Below are 15,600 nucleotides of genomic sequence, written 5' to 3' on the forward strand. Positions count from 1 at the left end.
CTGGAGCAGAGACAGGTCTCCTGGGCACAAGCTGTTTTTCCTGAATGCACAGTGAAAAATTGTGGCAAACTGTCCCAGGAGTTCTTAGTTCCCTATCCAGTGATGTCAGAGCTGTTCCCATCCTACCTCACCTGCCCCAGTGGCTCTTGTTCCGGAGGGGTGAGGTGGGTGAGCAGCTTACCCGCTGCTCGACACCAGTGTTCCTGGAGCCTCAGCCTGGAGCCAGGGGGGTGGCAGCTCCAGGACTGGCAGCGGGCTCAGCCTTGGGGACTGTTGATGGAGCAGAGCAGAGGTTGGGGTAGAGAGCTCAACCCCCTCCTCACAGGAGTCCTTCCTTCCTGAGCATGAGGAGCTGGCATTCAAAAAGGGAAAACCCAGCTAGGTTTGTTGAAAAGGTTGCAATCTGTTAATAAGCAAATTGCTCACTTAATTACGTTAATGATGCTTTCACTGAGCTACTGTTACTACCAATACAAAGGGAAAAAAAGGAGAAAAGATAAAAAATCTCCTGGATTAGCAAAGCCTCGATTAAGGACAAGTGAGGGACGTGACCCTTTGTAAAGCTCCATTACTGCCCGTTGTGTGGGATCCCTTTGGTGCTCTCCCACGTGTGAAGGTCTCTGGGGAAGACGCAGCTCTCGGAGTCGGGGATTCCTGCGGCCACACACTGGTCGGGATAACAATAAATCCCAGGGTTTCGAGGTGACCCATGAGGGCACGGCCCCATCAGCCCTTGACGATCCCACGGGAATGCTGCCATGGAGCAGCAGTGTCTCTAAGCGTATGCTTAAGCATGCTGCTAATTAGGGCTGGCGAGAACACGTGCGGTAATTACATTTTTGTGCCGTTAAAACAGCAGCTACAATTGTTGGATAAATAGACAGAGCAAAAGCAAATATGTTTGTTTCTCCCTTACCTTGTACGTTACAGGAAGAAGCACCAGCTGCCTCACAAAACATATTTGTTATTCACTCAGAACACACTTTAAAAACCGGCAATAAACAGCAAAGTCAAAATATTTGGTTTCCACGGCAAGCTGAGACTGCTGAAGGACTTGTCACGGCGTGGAAGCTGAGGAGCAGCAAGCCACAAATTTGTGGCATTAAAACAAGGAAGGAATATTTTGAAATCAAAAGGTTTTCTGTTCAGCTTGGGCTTTGACATTGAGCTGCCACGGCGTCAAGTCACATCGTTCCACGGGCATGGATCTGCACCCCATGAGGAAGCCAGCCACCTCCACATTTCCCGAGGGAACAAAGCTTTTCTGAAACCTTCCTGTTTGCTGACTCTTCACACCTAAAACACTCCAACAACCCCTTCAGTGGCTCATTTCAGCAGCATGTGGATCCATGATGACAGGAGTGGGCAGCTGGGCTTTTCCAAAGGATGCTCCTCCAAGGTGGAGCAGATGAGCACTCCTGGTCCCATAAAGGTCCCGTACATTTGTGGTAATGGCACAATCTACCAGAGCAGGTTGCTCCAAGCCCCATCCACCCTGGCCTGGAACACTTCCAGGGGTGGGGCATCAACAGCTTCTCTGGCCAAATTTTCAGGCACTTTAGAGACCCATTAGCTGGGGTGGGAGGTCTGGAGGGACCGATGGGCACCAGTGACAGCCAAGCACGTGCCATGCCCACCAGCCACCTTCCCCATGCTGGGAAGCCCAATAATCTGGTTTTCCTCAGCCCCAGAGAGAACAATCACAACATAAATATTCATCTGCTCAAGTGAAAGCAGGAGCCCTTGTTTCCTCGAGTGGAACTAACTGAAAAGCGATGATAGTTTTCTGAAAAATGCGAGATTATGTACACAGAAGCAATTACATATAAACTTATTAATTATTTAACAGCTTGTTAATGAGCGAGTTTCGGTCTCGTAACTCAGCTGACCCACCCATTTGGGCAGGGGGAGCTCAGGGACCCAGGTGCTTTTCACATCTTAATCGATGAGCTTGGGAGGCCACGCTCCAGGAGGGGACAGGAGAGGCCAGCTGCGGGCTGGGACCCAGCGGCGCAGCAGACCCCCTCATCTCCAGCTCCAGATGCCTGCACACAGCCTGGAAGCATTAGCTGCACTATACGCTTTTGAAATTCGCATTAAACATGTATAAATGGAAATTATTTTATTTTCTAATGCAAGCAAAAAATTTGCATTGATAGAAAACGCCTGTTCCTGGTGCAGCGCTGGTGTGCGGCACAGCCAGGGCCTCCGGCCCTGAACCTCCTGCAAGTGGAGTTTCTCACTTTTGCTGGAATTCCCAAACATCCCAAGCACTGAGATGTGTTGTCATAGTGAACTGTTTCACACTGTCAGCTGTGGGAGGGCTCAGGTCAGGTCCTGCTGCATCCTTGAGGTGTCTCCGTGGAGGTGACAGCAATGATAAGGTGGCTCCTCGATGCCTGTGTGGTGCTGCTTTCAAAAATGTTTTTCACATCCTTCTGACCCATGCCAGGATCACGATATGCTCCTGTAAATAGGTGTGGGTTGAAGTCAATGAGGTGTTTTCACTGAGCTTGGTGGAAGATCTGTGCATAATAAAAGTAAAAAGCACTAAATGCTGGGAAATGCCAACAAGAGGAGGATTGTTACCTCTGGTAAGCAGGGTGTGTACATCACCTACACACAGATCGCTTACCTGTGGGTTAATGGACATGGAACCCAAAATATTCCATGTAATTGTATATGTGGGTCCCTTTGCACGTAGGAAAAGCCCTGCCCAGCCCCAGCCTCTGTCATGCAGCAGTGGGAAGGTGACAATTCCCAGCTGTGGAGCAGGACCAGCAGGACTGTGTGAGTGGGTGCAGCAGTTGAACTCAGCTGCAGAGAAAGCTGCTCAGATGGCAGAGGGTGAGGCTTTAAATGCCCTCATCAGAGGCTGAGCTGCTCTTTGGTGCCTGCATGCCCTTGCTTTCTCTGTGTGTTTCAGAGTGGAAAGGTTTTCCATTCCTCACAGAGCCAAGTGTCCAAGCCCAGGGAAAGCTGTGTTTCTCTCTGAGTTTGCATGGAATTGATGGCAGAGAAAAAGGCAGGAATATCTCCCAGAATGAGTGATGGACTCCGGGCACACCATGTCCCTGCTCTGCCACAGAGAGCACCAGCCCTTCCCCTTGCACCTGCCTCTCAGGGACACCGTACTCCCCCAGATGGCAGCCGAGCTGCTCCTGCAGTTGAGGAAAACGCAGGAGCGGGTGAGGAATGGGCAGAACTGGTGAGCAAAGCAGTGGTGGAGTGGGGGGCACGCAGGGGGTGCAGCAGCCGGGGGGCACTCCTGTCTCTGCTGGGTCTGAGGATGCTCATTGCAGCGGCTCGGCCGCAAGGCGCCGATCGATGAGTTTGCACTTAATTCCCTTTCCTCTTCAGACGCGAGGACAATTTAAATTGAAATGTCACCTAGATTATTCAAATTTGATGTAATCTGCTTCCAGATGCCAGGCCCGCATTGACGATAATCTTTTTTCCCCCATGAGCTAATTTGCCTATTCCTAAGGGAAGCGATGCAAGGTCTGGTTAACATGACTCTGCAGAGGCTGTGTTGGGATTTGGGCAAACAAGGTTTATCGCTGGGGCTGGCAGCTCCTCCCTAACCTGCTCTGTTAAAAAGCTCTTTCAGAGATGTTGGCAGCAGGGATTTCCACGTCTCAGTGGAAAGGCTTCCTGCAGAAGATGTGTAGGTTTAGAGGGGAAAAAGGAGTTCTATTGAATTTTTCCATTTGTGTGGCTGCTGAGGAGTTCCATTGCATTATTCATCCTGGGAACTGGGTAAACCAGGGAAGTTAAAGAGAGAAATTGCTGCTGTAAGTCGAGGTGTATTAACATGCAAATGACGTTTTTTATTCCTAACAATAGAACTGCTGGATTTTTAATTTTACACCCTGTGTGCTCAGCTCACTATGCAGACACGGGAGTCCTACGGCTCTGGCTGTCATCTTCCCTATTTCCATTGCTGTCGAGCAGCTCTCAGATCCATGATGATTTTATGGACCTGCCCTTTTCCGCTGCATCTGTTGGAGCAGGGGAAAGGATCCAGGCACCCAGGGAGTCCCTGCTCGGCCCGAGTGCCAACGTCTCTGATACAAAATCACAGAATGGCGATTTCCCCACTTGGAGATTTCATTGTGAGGTTTTCAATCACAGATTTTTTTCTTTTTCACAGACCTGTGTCACCTGCTCGGGGGAAAGGTGGCAGCGATCCATGGGACGGACAGTGTCCAGTCATGTCTGAGCTGCCCTGCCCACGTGGCTCTGGGGGAGGTGACAGCCAGGTCTCCCAGCCATGCTCACCAGAGGTGTCTGTTGGTATGTTTGATATCCAGCTGGAACACCACGGTGCTTGTGCAAGGGCAAAGGCATTTCAGAGGTTTAAAGGTACACGTTGACCCTGCTGCTTGTCAGTGTGATACTCTGGAGCTCTAAAAATAGAGCATCTCTGACCGAGGAGAGATATTTTTGGAAAAGCTCGTTACTGCAGCCGATCCGTGCCGTTACTGCAGCCCCAGCTCCAGCCTTCCCCTCGTTTCCTTCTGCACATAAATTCTGTCAAGTGCCAAGAAAGAGATGCTGTGTGTCCTTGCAGGGCGGCAGCCCTGGATGATGAGCCCCCCGACTCCCAAGCTGGGGTCCCTGTCACACCTGATGGGATGTGCAGCCCGTTTGCCAGCTCTACTCACTCTCCAGGCCATCAGGTATGGCTGGGAGAGCAAACTAACGAGGTGCTTGCAATCAACTAGTCGGGCTTGAAGCAGGGGAGCGTCAGGAGATGCAATTAGTCATCGCTGCACCACAGGGAATCCTGATTTGAACCATTAGGAGTGGCTGTGCATGTGCTGAATCAAAGGGAATACCCCCAGCAGGTTATTTACCAAAATCACTGCTCCAAGCAGGCTTTGAGAGGGATTCCTACTGTAGAGGAGTGGGAAGAAGTGATGAACTCCAGCTGGAAATCTGCTCAACAAGAGCAGGAGTATGAGGTGTATTTTTCTTTTTGTAAATGAAAAAAGAAAAATCTATTCTCTGGTCTTGGCTGCCAGCAGACAACTCCGTGATCATGATGGAAACTGTCTCAGACGGCTCTTACGAGCATTGAAATTAATACCCTCCCTCATTGGAAGCGGCACATCCAACTACTCCCTGAAAGGTGAACATTAATATTCTGATTTTCAGTCGTTAGATGCGTGCTTCAGCCTCAGAGCCGCAGAGATGGGGGATGAGGGAGGAAAACACCGCTCTGAGGTTGGGTACCCCAGTTCCATCCCCACAGCATCAGTGGAGGAACCACCTCCGATCCTGTTGGAAAGGTTTTGCCATGATGTTCCTACATCACTTTGCTGTCTTGGAGTGTTTCCAATGTGAGAAAAAGGGAGAGGAACCTTCCTGGGTGCAGCCTCGTTATCTGAGGCATTTCAGGGCAATTTATGCCCAATATCTCACTGACTCTCTGGTAGGAAATTGTATTGTTGGTTCCGTGGCTCCTGCAGCAGCTGTGTCAGAAATATTGAAATAAATCGATCCAGCTTGGGGTTCCTGTATGATTTTATTGCTGATTTATCAATGCAGACAAGGCACAGCATGAGTTATGCTGGCACGAGGAGGAGGGAGGTGAGGACATTGTGGCCTGGCTGCCCACACTGTCACCAAGAAAGGCTTTGGTGTCTCAGCAATCCCCACTGCCCCCATGAGGGATCCAGCTGAATTCTCTGTGCCTCAAGGTTTCCTTCTTTTGCTTTTTTAATCCCCTCCTAATTGGGGAGCCAGCAAAAGCTTAAAAAAAAAAAAAAAAGGAAAACAAACAAAATTAATGAGCAGTGTCAGGGGAGGAAAAAAGCCTTTTCTGGCTGGAGTCCTTGGCACGGGCAGGAATTCACCGCTCCTCTTGGAGAGTGTTAAGCTGGCTGTGAGCTGCCAGTGGAGGAAGTCAAGTGAGAACCAAGTGCCTGGAAGCAGAGTTTGCCACAGCTGCCCTCTGCTCGGCTCCTGGAGCGCCTCGGCCCCAGCCGCAGGTCCTCCATGCTCTGTGCCCAGACTAAATGGCTTTTGGATCTGCAACTCATTTGTCAGTGAGAGCAGACAAGCTGTTGCTGGGACTGACAGTGTCCTCCCGGCTGCTTGGGCTCACAGGAATTCCCAGACGAGGATGAGTGCTGGCCTTGTGGCCAGCAGCAGCACTTAAACCTTCCCTGAAGACCCATCTGCAGCTGGCCCTTGGATTACAGCAGCCAGGCATCCATCCCCAGGCTGGCTGCTGTGCCCCAGCAGCAGATCCAGAAATCCCCTGGAGCATCCCACACTCTCTCCACACTCCCTGGAAGCTGTGCTGCCCGGAGCTGCTCAGTGCCGATGTTTGCCAGCAGGGACACAAGGGCTGCTGGTGCCGCAAGAGGCTGACACACTGAGCCACAAACCTGGGGACAAGGTCCACTTGTCTGGGAAACACCAGGATCTCTACTGAGCCTTGGAGCTTCCCAGCTCCTCTGGGACCCCGGCTTCACTCAAAGCAAACACTGGCAGGTGCTTACATGGGGGAGGAGGCCGGGATGGAAATGGTAAATTCCCATTTGTGTTTATACAGAGCAGCTCCTGGTATAAACATCCTTCTCTTCCATTTCCCCTTGCGCAATCTGAGGCTCCATTTTCTTACCCTTGTGTTTGACTCTTTCTGGCTAGTGACTATTTTGGGGTTGAATTTTTGGCTTGTTCTCACTTTGGGGTGCTTTGGCTGGTTGACATCTCTTGCTGTTGGGGAACTGCTCAGTCCATACACAGAATCTTGCCTTGTGTGCTCCTTGTGCACATCCTTCCTCCCTTTCTCCATGGGCATCCCAGCCCTCCAGAGTCATTTCTAGTCCATGGGCAAGGGATGTTTTTGCTTCTTTAGCAGCGCTCCTTTTCAGCAGAACCTTCGGATTTTGCCACAAAGTTTTAGGTAGGAAGAACAGAGTTTCCTTGCTTCAGCATGAAGTGAGGAACCCATATGGAGACATTCAATGCCTCGTAGGGATTATTAGATACAAAATGCATTGGAAAGAAAGCATACCATAAATCCCAGCCTTTCCATAAACTCTAAATCTGTTACACGTTAGACCGTAGTCTTCTGAAACAAAAGTGACTGCACCAAATAGGGAGTGTTATTGTTTAAATATTCCTGCTGGGAAATGCTGCCTGAAGAGCAGACACAGTAGCTGCCCTGATGCAGGATTTATTGGAGCAACTTGGCACCAGCCTGTTTGTAGGGAGCGGAATATGCTTGTAGAGATTATACCAGATTTACAGTGATTAATAATGGATTGGACATGGCAGACTTCAAAGGGTTCGGCTCCCGCGCAGTTCGGTGTGGGTTGAGTCACAGTAACGTTCGTTGCAGGGGTTCAATCAGCTGCCTTCCCTTGGAGAGCAGGGATTTGGGCTGGACAGCATCGGCCAAGCCCCATTCCTTGTCCCCTTGTCCCTGTGGCTTTGCGCAAGCAGCGGGATGGAGGCCGTGGCGTGCCCATGTTACACCTGGCGTGGCTGTGTGTGGAGACCAGCCCAGCTCCTGAGAGCGCCCATCCCGCTCCAGCACCCCAGCTGTGCCCTGCTTGGGGTACCCTGTGAGACCCCCAAACCCATGACTAACTGGGAACAGTGGTGCCCTTAATTATGGGATGGTTCCTCTCCAAGCCAGAGCCAGGAGCTCACCTGCCAGGAGGATGAGCAGGGATTTTGTCATCAGGCAGAGGGATTAAGTGAGCAGGGAAATGTAGGACATCCCTCTCGCTCGCAATGTGCACACACAGACCTCGAGCTATTTTTAAAGACCTTTCAGCACCCACTGTGGCCGTAACTTTCAGTATGAAATATTTGAAATCTGCTCCTTGCAGCAGGAACTCCCTCTCCCACTTTGTCCAGGGGCTCCCAGCCGTGCTGAGCATGGCACTGCAAAAAGAGCAAGGCTCTGAGAACTAATCACAGCGGTGTTAATTGTGTGTTGGTACAATCATGCTCTCACCAGGTCTCTGCCAGGCAGGTCAGTGGTGCCTGTGAGCACACCCTGCCCACCTACCTCAGTTCTCCCTCCCTCTCTGCCTGCTCGAGCTGTCGGGGCTTCACCTGTGAATACAGGATCCCTCAGACACACTGGGAAAAGGCCAGGGATCCTCAGACAGATGTATTTCATAAGTGGTAAGTGCTCTGGCGTTAATCAAAGGTTATTGTGTGTGAGGGTTGGGAGGCATCTCCAGCTAATGAAGATGTTTCCCCTGTATCTGCCGTTATCTGGGAGGCTGAAGAGCTGCAGAGGCTCCATCCTGCTCCAGGCAGAGCTGATGGGATTTGCGGCGGTCCCAGTTGCCATGGAGAAAGTGTTGGATGGCTTTAATACATCTCCGTGAATTTCTCCCTGGAGTTTTCCCATGACAAGCTGGACTGGAGGTAGTGTATGAGGAGCTCTAATCTTCCAACTGTATGAAAATATGATTGATGGGGAGCGAGGGGCATAAACAGCTTACAGGGCTCTGGCAGCACATGGGGTGGGGCGGGGGGTGCCAGGAGGGACCAGCCATGGTCCAGGGGCTCCCTGAAGGGTGCTGCACTCACAGCCCTGAGCTCTCCCCAGCCCTGCTCTGCCATCCCAATCCGGGTGTCACTGATCTGGGGTGGGATGGGGACAGCAGCTGTCAGGCAGCCCCACACAGGACTGGGCTCAGGCTGCCTTTTCATCACCGGTCCAGACATGTCTCCTGTCAGCCCTGCTCTGGCCACGGAGTTCCCACCTCTTATTAACATCCATTCACCAGGAATTAAAGGAAATTAAATCTTATCTGTTTTCACATAGTTTCAAAATCTATTGTTTGCATTTGCCTGTTTGCTTTTAAAGTCGCTGAAAATACAAATGATTCCAAAAACTGAAGGAAAAGAAAATCTCTGGGTCAGTGTGCCAAGCAGCCACTCTCTCTTCTGCCCAGGTAGTTTGAGTGTTCCCTCAAAGTCCCCTCTCAATTCATCATCCTGCCTGCCCTTTAACTAACTAACCCAAGCTGGAGGTTTTCAGGGAGAAAGGAGACGGCAGGCAGCTTAGGAACAACAGATAGAGAAGGGCTGAGTGTCAAAACCTGCCAAGGTATCTGGAACCTTCAGGAGCAAGCCCTGGGTGGCAGGTTTGGAGTGCCGGCTCCTTCCTCTTGCTTTCTGCCTTTTTAGTTCATTGTTTTTACCCTGGGTTTCCTTCCTGCTGCTTTAGATTCCCTAAACCTTTTCTCTTGGGCAGCTCAGTGTGAAGTCCATCGATCACCAGCTGATGTCCCCGTGCCACGGTCCCTGCTCTGAGCAGCCTCCTCCGCAGCCGGGCACAGCACTGCAAGGGGCTGCATTTGGTGGGCAGCTGCTGCCAAAGCCAAAAATAGAGTTACCAGGCTCCTTGTTCTCTCCTCCCTTCATTTCCCAGGGTTTTTGGGGAAATCCCTGCGAACACAGTCACTTGCTGGAGCACTCGGCACAGAGGACGCTTCCCGTGGAGTGCTGTGGAGAGAGACGCTGTGTGTGAAGTGTGTGCTTCAGCTGATGCGCCGGGGCTAAAACGTAATTAATTAGCAAGTTTATGGTCTTTTCCCATCTGAAATTAAAAACAAAAATTATGCAGAACATCCAAGGTAATTAGGAAGCTGCAAGCTACAACACACCTTTAAATGGGAGCTCTGGAAAACACGGTGTTTGGCAGCAGATTTTTAATAGAACAGCTGATAAAGGCTCCTGCCTTCTCCGTGTTCCTGGGAGTGCTCCCCACAATTCCCCCTTCCCTTATGGATCTGGCTTTGGGCTACAGCAACTCCCAGATGTTCTGTTCTCCATGATCAGGTTTCCCATTTGAAGTCTGTTGGCCAAGATGAGAATATTGGTCCACATTTTATGTGCCGACTTTACTTGGAGTTTTTTCCCCTGGCATTTACAGCTGGCCCCACCCCCTGATGCTTTGGCTGTGCAGGATGTTCCACCAATTTATTCTAGTGGAGAACACGGAGCAGGTCATGCATATTAAATGTGAAGTTTTTGCTACAGTTGCTTCAATAATCTGAAAGAAAAACATTTTAATGTGGGTTTTTTCTTGTTTTTTCCGTGTACCAGCTGCTGCTTTTGGCAGGGCAGCTGCTCAGCGGGCGGCCGGCGGTGCTGATGCTCTTCCCGGGGAGCGATGCCCAGTGTGCCAAGGGCATCCCCTCCCTGCCATGGTGGGGAACAGCTGAGATGCCTGTGAACATCCCACTTTCCATGCCTCTCCACTGGCACTAAAAGCTGCAAATTGAGGGTTTATGCTATTTTTGTTTTCAGCCAGGTCTGCAGTGCCAGCAGCATTGCCTGATGTGCTGTTTCCCTCTTTGCTACCCTCTCCCAAACCCACCTGCATCAAGACTGGAGAACTTTTCTTGTGGGTTTTGTGCCTTTGGTGTGCATTTCCAAAGGCTCCTCAATTTTCCAAGGGAGGGAAAGGCTGCTTTGTGGAGCCGTGACCAAGGGAGCAGCTTTCTGGCCAGCTGGGTGGGGGGTGGGGATGGCCAGACTCTGTCCTTCAGCCCTGGGATGGCCAATGGTTATTAATCCAACTAGTTAAATTATTCTAGAGAAAAAGTGTTCTTTTTTTCACATTTCTTAATGAGTTTTCTATTTCCAGCAGTTTTCCAGCAATTTCCAGTGGGTAAGTTGAGTGCAGAGCCCCTCGCAGAGCAAGGAGGGGATCGACTTGGGAAATGATGACGACAAAAGGAGAACCACCAGGGATGGCAGAAAGATCATCCTTGCAAAAATGCCAACGTCAGCCCTGGCAGGAAGAGGAGAAGAAAAACAGTTTGAGAAGGAAGAAAATGTGCAAACCTCTGTGGGAATGGTGCCTGCATGGGAAATAATACCCCAAAAGATCATATTTGGGGGTGTCAGAGGTGGGGAAGGTGGGGACTCCTCTCTGCTTCATCAGCATCACTGGGCGGTGCCTGGTCACGTTTATGCTGCTGCTTCTACTGTTTTCTCCGTGTTTTCTGTATCTCTTTGCTTTCTGCTGTGGTTTCCCTTTTGCCCCTCTCTCCTGCTGCTGTCACCTGTCTTCTCCTCAGGTTTTAGGCTGCTCTCTCCCACAGAGGGTGGTGGGGAAGCTGCTAGGGCCAGCGGGTGCTGAGTGGGCACTGCTGGCACAAGGGCCTGCGTGCTGTTAGTTTGGCTTGGTGCCTGCAATCGATATGAGCTTGCTTGGGGTAATTGTTTTGTGTCTCTGGAACAGTTTATTTGGTTTCTAAAGTGCTCACTTTATAGAGTTATTTCTCAAGCCTTGTCCGAGCCTCTTGTCACGTCGGTACTAAGTGAGTTTCAGGGCTATTTGCTAGTCAACTTTGTCATTTCTATTTCATTTTTTAGTTTGCTCTCTACGTACACTGAAGTGTAATTCTGTTTGGTTTTGCTGACTTAGGCCTGAAGAGAGACACATTGCCGCCTTCTGAAACCCCCTCCAAGGCCTTCACCTCCCTGGCAGCCCCCTGAGCTTTGTGGGGTCTGCCTTTCACCCCCCGAGCCCGTCTGCCCTGATTCCCCTTCGTGGGGCTTGGGCAGGGACGCTGTGGGACACGGGGATGTGAGGGTGCAGGGATGTAGGGATGTAGGGATGTGGAGATGCTGTGCCCCACAGCCACACCAGTCCTGCTCTGCCCTGAGCCCCTGGAAAATGAGCAGTGAATTAAAGGACTGCCCACGAGCGCGGGGGAGGAAAGAGAAAGCCTGATCTTTCCAGATGACATTTACGCCTGCAGAAGGCCGATGTATTTTATCCACTGTCACATTTAAAAGGCACTGAATTCATTATACTGTTGAATAAATCATTATTTTTAAAAACGTATTTATCCAGAGAAGAGCCACAGCTTTTCAGTCAAGAGCTGCTCCTGCTCGGATAAACTCTTCCACCACGGGAGCTTCCAGCTCTCCCCTCACTGACAGTACTGGTAGCAGGTTTTTGGGTCCCACACTGCCCTGTGCATGGGGACGAAGATCCAGGCTTTGCTTGGGGGAGCAGCTGAGGGCTGACAAGACACTGAAGTGCTCGCACGCCTCTGTCACAGAGGGTTAAAGTTGTTGAGCTGAAGCTTGGTAAATCAGGCAGGAAAATAATCAGCTCCCAGGTGAAGTGAGAAGATGCTTGATGTTTTACAGCTTCTTTCATACACTTTACAGAAACTAATGGTTACACAAATAATACCTGGGGGATGATAACAAGCTATAAATAATTCAGGGTTCTCTGGCACAGAGCTGCCGTGTGCAGGTGTGAGGAGCACACGGCACCTTGGGATGACTCACGTCCTGGGAGACTGGTGCTCTTTCACCATCCTACAGCTCTCTTAGCAGTGTCCCTGCCCTTTTCCCAGCCTTTCTGGCCTGGCTCTGCTTTCTCCCCTCACACCCAGATCACCCACTCCCCCGGCTGCTGCAGGAGCTATCAGCAACACCCTGTGCCGACAGTGCTGGGAGAAGCCTGAGGTTTTCCATGTGTTCTGGGGCCACACAACCAACTGGCCAAGCCCATCATCCTCCAAAGAGTTGTGCATAAGCTGCTATGCCCCAAAGCCACTGCTGGTGTCTGTATCCAAACCGAGCACCTCGGAGAGCCACCACCCCGGCCGGCTGTGGGTCACGCCAGGCTCTGCCCGCCTCTGCCAGCCCTTTCCACAAACATTGGAGGTTTTTTTGAGAGCTGTTTGTGTGCAATTCCCCGTCCTCGGATGGAGAGGTTTCAGTTTCTCTGCCGCTAAATATTTTGACAGCCTCTTGTCTCGCAGCCTGGCACAGTGTGACATGTTGTACAGTAACAGTCCCCTCGGCTCCCCGCTGCGGCACTCCACGTGCTTCGCGCCAGCACACCACGTGCTCCCCACACCGAAATGGGCTCCATCCAGCAGCCACAACCCTCCCAGGAGGAATCATTCCCAGCTCAAACCCCGGAGATGGGAATGGGGGCAAGGGAAGAAGGCACTCTGCCGCAGCTGCCTCAAAGCAGGAGATGGATGGCTGCCGAGGAGGGCTCAGCCTCCTTTATCCCAAAGGATTCCCCACAGCCGGATCCCTCCTGACTGCACGTCTGGATGTCTTATCAGTCATGAGCGTGTTGTTCTTAATGAGGAAACAACCAGGAAAGTTGGTGGCAGGACCCACAGCTCAATAAAGCAGGGGAACAAAAACCTCCACTGCAATTTGAAATCGAGTTTTCTCTTCCAGCCTGTGTCGCGGGGAGGAATTGATCTGTCTAATCTCTTATCTGTGACTATGAAATTGTATTTCCCTCTTAATAGCCCTACAAATGTTACAGATGGATAGTTTGGAAGACAGGCTGCCAGTGGTAGGAATACTAAAAAGGATGTTGAGTTTTGCTTGCTTTGGGGTGCAGCAACCAGCATGGAATGCCAGGATCCCTGTTGGCCTTGGCCCCACTCTGCAGGGACCCAGCTCAAACACTGACATTTGCACCCCATTCCTGGTTAGCTTGGGCTAGAGGGCTCTTAGGAGCTGTTTAATTTAGGCATCACAAAGCTGCCCCATCCCTCCTCACCCTGTTACTACATTGTAAAGGGGAGGAGAAAGCAGCAGACCAGGCTCTTTCTCTGCTCTTCCCAGTTTCCCATGTGAAAGCCTGGTTTTCCCACATCGGGATGGCCACCAAGTGTTTCAGGCACTTAGACTCCCCATGGAGCAGTGAGTGGCACCTTCAGGGGGCAGAGGGGGCTTTTCCCTCCAGAGCTCCATCAGCCAGGTTTCCCCATGATTTTCCTTGCAAGTTCACAGGCGCTGGCATCCCCCAGATTTTTCTGGATTGCAGAGACGTGAGGGAACAATGTCCTTGTACCCCCAGCTCCTGCCCTGTCCCTGATGGACTGTCTGGCTCCACAGCATCTCCAGTGTGGATGTGATGTGTTGATGTGAGGTGCCTCTGGCACTGCCATCCCTTCTTCTTCCAGTCCAGAAGAGTTTCCCAGGACCAAGAAACTGAGGTGAAGGAGAATGGGAACACTGCGAGCCACTGCCACGGAGCTGTTTGATGATGAATTTGGAGCAGTCAAGGTGACCTTTTTGGGATGGGGCCTGTGCTTGTCCCCATGCATCCCCCGTGCCTGCCCGGCCATCGAGCCCTTTTTGCCATCAGGACATTCATCACCACACTATCACAGTATTTAAATGAGTCAGATTAATCACTTTATCATCCAAATACAGGTGGATTAATGCAGTCACTTAATACTCTGTTTAAGCAGCTGATTTTTTTTAAAAAAGCTCAATAATTGAGGGAATTACTGGAAAAATTAGAAAAATTAACAGTTTATTTACTACTTATTGTCAGAGCTGCCAGCCAAGAAAAAGTGGGATCAATAAGCACTTGTTTCACCCTCCTACACCTCTCTCCCCTCAAACAGCACCTCTGGGAACACAAATCTGGGGCAACTACCATGGCCAAAACTGAGCAGGTAAGCATGGAAATACCCTGTCGTGGGAAGAACTGAGCTCCATCTCCACGTATTTTAATATGGGAAATGTCATCTGCTGTTCCAGCTCCTCTCATAAACAGGGAATGTGCCTGTCAGCAAGCTGAACCCGTAAAAGTTGAATAATATTTGTTGATTAATGTAGTCAATGGATTTCATATTTCCTTTAAAATAGTTGCTCCGTATTTCTGTAAATTATTCATCCGGTTTATAAGGCAAAGCAAATATTTGTGAATAGATATGAATTATGTGATTTATAAGAATGAAATATTCATGAGTCATTTTCATTATTCACCTCGTCCTGGAATTGCTACATAAATCTGATCAAGCAAATAGATTTGGCGAAGCTCAGCCCGAATTTGCAGGTATCGTGGCGCTCGCTGGCTCCCGCACGCTGAACCAGAGTGGGTTTGGGCTGAGCTCCTGAGCCGTGTGCTCAGCTGTGGCTGCTCGGGCTGGTGCCCCACAGCTCTGAGGACAGGCAGGGCAGGACAGGGTGGCTGAGCCAGTTGGCCCCACTCGGTGCCAAAATCAGCTTTCACCTGAATTTCAGCAGAGGCAAGGGCAGGAAGAGGAGACTCACACTTCCCTCCCTGACAAGGACGCCGGCGCTGACGGGAGGTCGCGCAGCCCCGCGGGGAAGGATGCTGGGGGGAGGTGTTTCGACTCGGAGGGATGACCACAGACAGGGGGAGCATCAGCTGTGCAAAATTAGGGAAAACTGGATAGAAAGCCTGGCTGCTGAGTGGTTCCAATCCAAGCACTCGCAGATGCCCTTTGCCAGCCTTCAGCGAGGCAAGCCTCAGTGCAGCTGCGAGAAGAACCCCAAAGTCTCCCTGGCTTCCCACTGGCTCCTGCCCACTGTGCCCACTCCAGGGGGGAAGGCTTTGTCCCTGATCGCTCCCACTGACTGCTGGGGAGCCCATTCCCTCTGAGAGCTGGGCAGCTCTCCCATGTGGATCGCCCAGAACATCATCTTTCCCCCCGGCCTTCTCATTAAAAGTGATTTCCTTTTCCAACCACTCTCCAAAGGAGATGCCCAAACCACTGAGCAGTGGGAGCAGCAGGAGAAGCGTCACAAGAAGGACGTGCATGGGTGGGGTGTGTTTGTCTCAGTTCCTGCTCTCCA

The sequence above is a fragment of the Corvus moneduloides genome, chromosome 22 (genome assembly GCF_009650955.1).
Source record: "Corvus moneduloides isolate bCorMon1 chromosome 22, bCorMon1.pri, whole genome shotgun sequence".
Taxonomy (NCBI): Eukaryota; Metazoa; Chordata; class Aves; order Passeriformes; family Corvidae; genus Corvus; species Corvus moneduloides.